Below are 8,294 nucleotides of genomic sequence, written 5' to 3'. Positions count from 1 at the left end.
GTCCGGCCCGGCCCTGCCGCGCGCCCATTGGCAGCGACGCCTGCAGGGGCGGGGCAGCGCGGCGCGGCCGTTAACGTCTGTGCTCCGCGGCGGAGCGGGCGGTGTGAGACGTGAGGCGGTTTGTGGCCGGCGAGGAGCCGGGGCTGCCCCCGCTCCGGCTGTGTGGTGTCATCCTGGTCTCCCGGGTCGCGGCAGCGGCGCCGAGCCGGCCTCTAGCTCGGCTCCCAGAAGCGGCAGAGAGGCTTGGCGCCTACAGAGGGGACCCTGCTTCGGGTTGACTTCCCCCGGTTGCAGGGCTGGGGGAAGAGTAGGAAATACTTCTGTTTTAGAAGGACACGGTGCGAATACCAGTAAGGTGCACCAGTATCCACCAGCTTTTCTCACACAACCAGAAAGCCACGTGGAAGAAAGTTAGGAGTGTAAAACGGATCTTTAGTTTTCCATCAGTAGTCTGCTTTGCCTGTGTGTTACAGTATTTTGATCTATCCTACAAACAAAGAAACTTTTAGCTCTTCATCTTTACTCCTTGTATTACAATAAGGTATGTATTATACTTTGACACCTGCAGGCGGTTTTTTGCCTGTCCTACTGTCATTGTATTGTCTGTATGTGAGGCAAAAGTGTGTTTTTTGTTTTTTTAAGAAGTCTCTGTATGACTCAGTCTCAGGAAATACGATCCATGGTTGGTCTGCAGCTGTTGGAAACACCATCTCCACTACTTTCCTTTCCTTTCTGCACCACCTAAGCAGTGAAACCCGCACAGCACCTGTCCGCGTTAGAGGACGGGGCGGAACAACAATCCCGTCGGGGACCAGAGCTGACGTCCGCTAAGGATCCGATGTCCTCTTGCCGCACGTGGCACTGCACATTATGTTTCTAATCCCTTGAGCCAGCTGGCTCTCCTTTTGCTGTTGGTGGCACCAGCTGTGAATTTTTGCATCTACTCAGGACTTTCTGTTACCACACTGTGCGGTAATATGCTGGCTGTGTGCATGCTCGTCTAGATGATCACGTACACACACCTGTGGCTACATATCCCATGTGAGTTTAACTTTGTGATATTCACCCTGCTTCAGCACCAGAGAAGCACCCCAATACAGGGCCAACACCACGGCTTTACAGAGAAGAAATCAGTTCAGGAAATACAAAAACTAAAATTACAAGCATCAATTTTCTTAAAACTCATTTTGTATGGATTAAGATACCAGGCAAAAAAAACAGAGCAAACATTGTTCTGAGTTGAATGTCAACAGGTTATAAGCAATTTATGAACTGCAGCTGATATACTTTCATACACCTGCCTGCTGTAGGAAGATTTAAGGTACACTCATTCCCTTCTACCTGTTCTTACAGCAATTTTGTTCCTCTGACATTCTCACAGACACAGTGCCTTACACTTCACCTGTCAGGTAAGGAATTTTGTCCAAAGCAACTTCTGAATTTGCTTTGGTACATGAAATACATCTTAGAAGATGTATTTTTTTCCCTGCAGCATTATTATTTTGAAGGATAATGCTTTGAGAGCAAGTTCTCTTACTAAAGGACTGCCTCTTACAAATATGTACAAATGTATTGTTTGCATGCAAACATGACAAAAAGGACATAGCTATGACTGGTATACAGCAGATATCCATCATGCTCCATCATGTGCTGATGAAAAAAATACATATTATTGCTCTAAAGATAATTTTTCACTGTCAAATGATAATTTAAAAAAAAACAAGTACTGAATCTAAGGTCATATATTTCAAAAGTCCTTCATTTTGTCTGTAGTGAAGTACAGAATAGGCATAAATTTAATGTATGTGTAAATACATGCATATCAAGTATGTATTTTCAACTGGTACAACCAGACTCTATATCTTATTTCATAAATTTGCATTTTGCTCTTCAAGCAAGCTGACAAAAGGATTTTGCCTTTAGGGTATTTGACAGTTATGGACTATATCAGACTATTCATAAGTCCAGTTTCAATAACAGGTTTTCACACAGCATTCCTGATGCTCAAGGAGGAACAATAAAGAGCAGGTTTGGCATGCCTTCAGCTCTGCTCTGCAGCCCTGCTCTCCCTTCCAGTTAAGGCTGTCTGGTATACTTGCTGCTGATGCAGGCAACATCAGGCCAGACGTCTATTCAAACACATACATAGGGGGATCATAAACATTTTCTATGGTAATTAAGTTCACACCTTGAACTGAAAAAAAGATCATCATGTGGGAGCACCAAAATTTCCATTAGTTGCACTCATGGTCCAAATCCTAGTCTATCTTCGAAAGCTGTCATTGCCTTATACCCACCCTCAAAGCTGGCAACCTCCCAGCAGATCAGTGTCTGTGACCTTAAGTAGCGTGGGTAACCATGAGGGTTTTGTAGTTTTGCTTTTCAGAATGGGAAAGCTTTTCAGGGCCAGGATAGCCTACCTCTCTCCACCGTCTGGGTGCTTGGCATGCTACTCTACTGTGATTAATAAAAACTACAAGGAAAATTATTAGGGGTAATTGCTAACATGATACCTTTGATAGTATTTTTGTCTGGCCCCATCTTGCATTTGCCATCCCTAAGGTGGCATAAAGAGGATGGCATATGTATGATGGACAGTGGAGTCTGAAGAGGAACAGGTTGGTGAAGGGGTGTGTTTTGCAGTGGGAAAAGGAGTCCAATCACCACTACTTTGTGGTTGGTGCAGCCTCTACTTCAAAAGTTGGTCTTAGCTGTCCTCTGTCATCAGATCGACTATAAAAGAGGGAACCTAAGCAAGAGGAGATATAGTCTCAAACCTATTGCTTCACAGGCATCCAAAAGTCTCTGACCCTTTGATACTGAGCTACCATAGTACCGAGATGTGGCATCATCAGGGCACTTCAGTGCTGCCAGAAGCACAATGACTTCATCGTGGTTCACAGCTAGTTTCAGCATCTCCACGCTGTGGCATGTAGCATTAGTGCATGCTGGCTGCTACAGAGATCATTTCTAGAGCTCCACTCTGTAAAGGACTTTTAGGGTGTACAGAGGCACCAACTGCGTGAAACCCAACTGCTGAGAGAAAATGTGTCCATTCACCACTGCAGCATGAGACTTCAACTGCAAGTATCAGCTGCAGTTATTTACCAGCAGTAACCCCTAGAAGATTTTTCTTACAGTCCAAAAATACTTTTCATGCTTTCCCAGAAGTAAAGATCACTAAATGCTTGTTCCCTTCCCCAAAACCTCAACCTCTTTCCATTTCCACAGAACTCTAATTTTATTCTGTAATCACTACCAAATTCTGCAGAGCTATGCATTAATTGTGAGGACAGGAGGGAATAAATATGTATTTAAAGATATAATTTTATTTTCCACAGCCTGAACCCACTAAGTATTTCGGGTCTTCTCAGTTGAGACCGTTAAATGCTCCACTTCAAGCATGTGTTTAAGTGGCTGCAAAAAATGAATGGCTAAGCAGACAGTAAAGGATGCATCATACAATGTAAATTTTTCAATTTTGTATTAAGATGAGTGTAAAGTTGTATTTTTCTATATTTCTGGAGCATTCACATATGAATCATATTCAATAGTAAGGATGGCCTGGCTGCAGCTTTACTGTCCATTCTGCCACAGATTATATAGCCATATTTATGCCTTATTTAGATTTTACTAAAAGAGCTTATCTGTTTCCCTGCTTCTCTGAACAGAGTACAATTCAGTGTCATGGACAGACCAGGCAATCTAGCAGCTCAAATCCCATTCCCATACCCCTAACCCTCCTATTTTCAAATACCTAGTAAAAAGCTTAGCTCTGCGGATCAGGCTGAAGCTGTTAAAGCGCTAAGAGGCATATGTTTTTCACTGTTAGCTAATTTCAAACACACAACTGTTTTATTTCAAGTTTCAATAACATGTGGCCCTCAAGCTCCCCAATACTGAAATAAAGCCAGAAAAATGAACTTTGAAAAATGCTTTAAAACAGCTGAAAACAAGTTGATAACACCAAGCACTACAGTAACCTTAGCTTCATACTATTCTACCACATGAATACTCTAACGCATGCCCTGTTATTCAACAGGATGCATTGCTACTGTTAAAAAGTTTCACTTAATGCTTTCAAAATCCTCCATTCTAGTCCTGAATCTGCTGTGCCTTGTAAATCCCAAATCCTTACATGCAATTTATCAGCAGACTATAGATCAAAATAGTTATTGAAACAGGTTCTGTGTCACTTGCCTATTTTAAAGGTTACTTTGCTACTGATGGGAAGAGAACTGCAGGAAACGTTCTCACAGAGAGAAGCTAATTGCTCAACATTTCCTGTAAGTACACTCAGACTCTTCCAAGCTGTTCATTATCATTTTTACCCTGACTGTAATGGAATTATTTAACATTTAAAGCCATCAGACATGCTCAATCACAAAGCTCTGCAGACGTTATGGTATATAAAATATCACTTCTTCAAGAGCAGTAGACCACATAATGGTGTTCATTTCCCATTTTATATCAAGGCAGAAAAATACCATGACTATTATAGCAATTTTTATATTTCTTAAGACTCCTGCAAATACTTAGATGTCTACTATAGATCTTTTTTAATATCAGCTTCCCTCACCTTTTTTGTCTACCATTCAGTCTCTCAGTATCTGTTCATATCAATATACTGCTTGCCGCTCCCCCTTTCAGTCTCTTTCTTTCCGTCACTCTCTCCCTCTCTTTGTTTGCTTGTTTTATTTTTTTTAAGCCAGGCCCTTGCATCTGTGAGTCCTCTGTTTGACAATAGTGAGCTATTCAATACTTCATTTACACTACATGAGGGGGTTTCAAACTGCGCAGGATGCCAGAGTTAATCTGGAAGTCCTCCTGTTTGGAAATAAACCAGCAAGCAAACAGATAAATTTCTTCCACTGATTAAAATATTTCTGGGGCAACCTGGTATAGGAGACTTTAAAGGGAAAGAGATGAAACATCATATGCTGAAGACAGATGGAAGAGGAGTTTTAAGGACATAATCCAATGTTCCCTGAAATCAAATAGTATTTCCTGGGGACTTCCCTGAGCTTTGTCTTGTTTGTAAGGAATCATTTAAAATACAATATGATTTAATATTATTTCCATTAAAATCTCCTTGGACGGGATCAAGCAATCATTATTCCTCTGCAGAGCTTTTCAGAAGCTTTCCTGGGCTTATGTTCAAAGTTAATTGCAGAGTCAGGAAGAATTGCCTACTAAAATAAACAGAAGTAAAACATTTTTTCCTTAAAATACCATTACTCCTGCAGTTTTAGTATACATAGATCTTTCTAATGTTTGTTTTCTATAATAACGGATGGTTTAAAATCCAACAAAAATCACATAAGGTAATTAATACCCTCTTCTAGGTAGCAAGCAATGTTTCTATACACTCTTTCTTAAAACAAACAGATAAATTAAAATGAAGATTCAAAGTTTTGCAAGGCTTTCCACACAACTGGAACAAGGAAGAGTCCTACCTAAAATAGAGCACTCTTTGGATCTGTGCCAAGATGGGCTGTTTCCCCAGGAAATCCCAGGTGCTAAAGCCTGTTAAAAGCAACTGTTATCTAATTAATCCACCTCTGGGATTCTCGGGCAGCCTGTACTCTCCCACAACCTGCACCCAGGCATTGCAAAAATAGTCTGTAAATTAGACTGACTGGAGAACACAGTGCAAACAATAGGGTGCTCATTAAACAAACAGTCCAAGCTTAATTAATTTATGAGACAGAAAAGTGCCATGTATGAAATGTCATACAAATGCTGTTAAAAAAAAAGGAGGGGGGGACATAATTTAGAGGGAGCAAAAGGTACTCAAGAGCATTAATGCTCAGATGCTTGGTGACATGGTTGTCAGGCACACAAGTACCAGGGCATCCTCTAAGTTCACAAGTGTCCCATGAGCTGTCGGAGGTGGGAGCAAGGCAAAGGTTCAGGCTGCTTTTGCTCTCCACAAAAATAGACAAAAGCCACATATGCATAAACATACATTGCTGCTTAGCTTTCCTATGTATCACTTTCAAGGCTGGTTAATATACGTATAAAGGACCATATGCAGTAGATCCAGATAATTTCACAGTATTACAGTTATGTTGTACGTGATCTAAGATTCTGACTCAGGTCTGCCTTACAGGTTTCATTTTATCTTGGATTTGCATTTAGTAGTTTAACACTTAAGCCTTTTCTAAAAAAACCTTTTCTATTCCTATGCAGGAAGCTTTGAACATGTTGCTCTTATAAAACAGCTTTTATATGGCATTCACATATCCTTCTTCAAGCATCTGATAATTTCAACTTTAGTCTGGGCTCCAGGGCTAATAGAACCCATGTCCAATCTGAGTGATTTAAACCCACATATCAGGGCAGCTGATGCTGAAAAATAACATCTTGAAAGTGTTCTTTTTTTTTTTTTTTCTTGCTTTAGATTAAAGCAAGGAGTAAATTCTTAACCTAATCACAATTCCTGCATACTCTTATGTGATCCTGGTCAGGATCAGATGAAGCCAACTCAAAATAAAAGCTATTCTAAGTTCACTTTATCTGCAGGAAGCTTGAAAGATTGGAGCCAGCATGTAGGTTCTTTCTTTCTTTCTCCCCAAAGTTCCCATGTCGACTTGCAGTGACTGCCAGCTGCCCAGCGCGCCCCTTTCTCCGTTTTCCCACAGGGTGCTCTCTGCACCTGAGGACAGGAATCCTTGCAGCCCCCTTACCACTCCTCACGGTTTAATTGTGATAGGGGGTGAGGAAGATAGGCAAAAGCAATCCCTTGGCGTGGACATTTTTATTTATGGAAATATAGGGAAAAAAAAAAAAAAAAAAAAGAACACAACTGACATCGCCACCACCACCGCCAGCATCACCATGACCATCACCACCCCGAGCAGCAGCAGCAGCAGCAGCAGCGCCCCGCGGCGGCGCGGCTGCGCCACCTGCTGGTCGCGGAGGGGCGCAGCAGCGCCGCCGCCCGGGGCAGCGCTGCGGGGCCGTGTCCTCCGGCCCCTGCAGCGCCTCCCGCTTTGGTCACGATCAGTATTTCCCCCCCTCCCCCCCCCCTTTTGTGAGTGCGACTGAGTCTTGAAAACAACACGAGTCATGAGAAGGGTTAAAAGGAGTGTACTGAAGGGTTAAAGGCACCGTCCGGTCAGAGGGGAACATCCTGGCTGGAAAGGGATTGAGATGGTTAAAACAAAACATCTGAGATGCTGAAGTAACCCCTCCTTGACAGCTACACTGCAGATGACCATCTTCATCTAACAGCAAAGAAGAAAGTCCAGGCTCTCTTCATCCCCTAGAGTGTGGCTATCCGGTACTTTTGTTTGCTTGCTTGCTCACTTTTTTAATCAAGGGAAAGCTGCCCTCTGCTGCAGTGACTGACAGTCCAACTATTTTGCTTTTAAAACCCTTAATGGACAAGAAATGATCGAACTAATATCAGGTCTTCTGTGCATGCAAAGTCTGTATAGTTTTGTAGGAAGCAGAGTGTTTTCTCTGAAGCAGAGAGACTACCTCAGCGATGCATTGAGAACTCCTTGTGCTGTAAGGTAACCAGCACCACGAAATACTAAAAGCTTGGTGATATTTGAAAAGATGTGTTAGATCATTCTTTCTAGCAAGTCTTACGTTAATAAGAAGTCACAAGAAATACAATTCTCTTAACCTGGATTGAGCATCGACCAGCTTTTAGCAGAAAATAATGTACCATTTTTTAAGCTGGATGTGATTGAATTTCAGTTGATTTGGCTTCATTACAGAAATAGCATTGTGATAGCAGTACCTTTCCAAACAAGCTCAGAGGGACAGTTTCTTGGCTTATGTTAATCTAAGACCATGCTGCTGCCAAAAGGGGTGCTCCTGTTGCCTCTCTTTTGCCTGGCGTAGGTAGTCCTGCAGCTGCTGAGCTGGCGGAGAGCTGTTCGGCAGGGTGGTCTGACCCAGTCCATGCCGCAGTCATTTCACTGTTAGTGCCAACACAGGGAAACACCAGGGCAGGGTAGGGATAAGACTGTCACTTTGGCAGGCTTAAGCCACCTGGGAAACTACCCCACGGGTCTTGAAATATCCAAAGACAGCAAAGGGCAGAAGCTGATCAACAACAAGGGAGAAAAAGAAGAATTATACTTCTTTCTTCTGCACATCATTAAAGCAATATTTGGAAACACAGACTCAAGAGTGATTGCTGTTTCAGAAACACAGCACTACCTAAAGGACTGGCCCTTTCCATTGGATTTGTTTTCTACCTGAGCCCTTCAGTCTATGGTCCACAAATGGCTTGTAAATGAGCCCCCAAGTTTACTCTTTCTTGTGGCTTCACAGAA

This window comes from Rhea pennata, chromosome 1 (genome assembly GCF_028389875.1).
Source record: "Rhea pennata isolate bPtePen1 chromosome 1, bPtePen1.pri, whole genome shotgun sequence".
NCBI classification, from domain to species: Eukaryota; Metazoa; Chordata; class Aves; order Rheiformes; family Rheidae; genus Rhea; species Rhea pennata.
This window is presented reverse-complemented; position numbering follows the sequence as displayed.